At 62.1% G+C, this 2140-nt stretch overlaps 1 pseudogene; it reads left to right on the top strand.

Moving 5' to 3' along the window:
- The first annotated feature begins 882 nt into the window (after positions 1-882).
- On the top strand, positions 883-1498 carry LOC125546440 (uncharacterized; annotated as a pseudogene).
- The last annotated feature ends 642 nt before the right edge of the window (positions 1499-2140 follow it).

The following is a 2140-nucleotide window of genomic DNA, read 5'->3' as shown; positions in this document are numbered from 1 at the left end:
CGACCGATAGTGCCCACCCAACTCCATTTAGCAGCAGCGCGGTGCCGCCAGCCGCGCTACTGCTATAGCTGTAGCAGTAGCGCGGTTTTTCTGAGGTCGCTGCTGCTAATTTTCAAATCAGGCACACTTTTGGCCCCGGTTAGCTGTAGCGCTTGTACTGAAAGCGCGCTGCTGCTACTTTCTTAGCAGCAGCGCGTTTTATGTACCGCGCTACTGCTAATCCACACCCACCATCTTTTCCCCATCCGTCCTCCCCTCCCCCAAATCCCTCCTCTCTTCCGCCACTCTCTCCTCTCTCTCTCTCTCCATACGTTCTCATATTGACCTCTTGCCCATGCGCCCCTCCTCCTCCATGGCACCGAAAGAGGGCGCCGCCTCGCGCCACTGGTGTCTAGGAGCACGCCGGTCTTCCACCGGCGTCTAGGAGGCCGCCGCCTCGCGCCACCACGCTGGAGACCTAACCACCGGTGACCAGCCCCGCTACTCCCTCCATCTCCTTCCTCTCTCCCTCGGTTTTCTTTCTCTCTCTCTCTCTCTCTCTCCCTTTGGTTTGACTCACAATCCCATGTCCATGCCCGTGCAGGTAGTCGCCATGGACGACCATATCTGGCATGGTCGGGAAGAGGAGCCCCACGCTGCTGCCTTGCTCTTCCATGGAAACAGGCCCTCCTGCAACAGCCACTGCCAGATCTGGTCTGCCGCTGCTCGTTCATGCCTCCGGCGACCCCAACCATTGCTGGATCGAACAACTGTTGCCATTAACAACACGCACGGGATCGAGATATCTTTTTCTTTGGAATGTAATAGTAGTAGCGCGGGGTATAAGACCCGCTACAGATAATTAGCAATAGCGTTGTACTGCAACGCACGCTACAGCTAACCATGTATAGCAGTAGCACGTGTCAACACGCGCTACTGCTACAAGTTAGCTGTGGCGCCGTATTAGTAGCGCTGGCGCCCCGCGCTACTGATACATCCAAAACCCGCGCTACTGCTAGGCTTTTCCCTAGTAGTGATGACGTGAGCCGGCTCAAGGCGGCGTCCGTGCTGGTCGTCCCCGAGAAGGCCATAAAGCCACTCGTGGCGGTGCCGGCCGCAAAGCAGCGGACAATCCTCCTGCATCATGTGCTCATCAAGTATTTTGACCCCATCCAGCTGGGCGAGATGAAGTCCAATGTTGCCAAGCTGGAGATCATGCTCTCCAACATGGATAAGGACAAGGCACCATCGACTATTCCATGGACAAGGACGGCCAGATGTACCTACGCTCCCCAGGCGCCGAAAGTGTCGCCAAGCTCTTCAAGGTCGTCGTTGCGCGCCCCTTTACGGTCTCCATCATGGGGATCAGCGCGCCGCTCTTGTGTCCCAAGCTACTCGGCCCCGGCTTCGCCGGCGCTGTCGCCGCTGGCAGGCCCAAGGGCAAGGGCAAGATCAAAAACATGTCCGCTGAGGAAGGGGCCACCGCCGCTGCTCCAACTGCCTGATCTGAGAATTGAGTAAGGTGTGTTGGAATAAGCTACAACGGCCGTGGCGCGCGGCGGCCTCCGCGCTGCCCGCGGTGCGCGGCGGATATAAAGGTCTTGGCAACGGTGCACGGCGAGCGCGTGGCGTCGGCATCGCGCGGCGAGTCCACGGCGGTGTGGCGTGATGCCGGGCGCGCGGCGAGCGCGTGGCATCGGCAACGCGCGGCGAGTCCACGGCGGTGTGGCGTGATGCCGTGCGCACGACGAGCAGCGGCGTTCGCGGAGACGAGGAGGTCGCGGAGGACCTGCGTGGTGTCGCAGAGGCCGCGGCGGCTCGGCGCGACGACCGTGGAGGCGCTGCGCTGCGGTTGACGGCGCAACGGTGCAGGGCAATAAGCGCGGCGGCGAGCCGGGCGCGACCGGTGCGTGTTATGGGTGCGCACCAGACGCGTCGGGCGCGTCGGGACCGCGGGAGTGGACCGCGTCGAGGCGCTGGACCTGGTTGCGCAGATCGCGTACGTGCGCGGCGGGAGCGCGGGGACGTGGGGACTGCGCGCGAAGGGCGCGGCGGCACGGTGGCAGGCTTGGCAGCGACATCAGGGTGGTGGCGGCTACAACGTCGACAACGACGGACTCCTCTAGGTCGTGGCTTAGGGGGTGTGTGTTGGAATAAGCCA

Source organism: Triticum urartu, chromosome 3A, assembly GCF_056163025.1.
Source record: "Triticum urartu cultivar PI428250 chromosome 3A, HENAU_Tu73, whole genome shotgun sequence".
Taxonomy (NCBI): domain Eukaryota; kingdom Viridiplantae; phylum Streptophyta; class Magnoliopsida; order Poales; family Poaceae; genus Triticum; species Triticum urartu.
The sequence above is the reverse complement of the archived record's forward strand: the minus strand, read 5'-3'. Positions and strand labels throughout refer to the sequence as shown.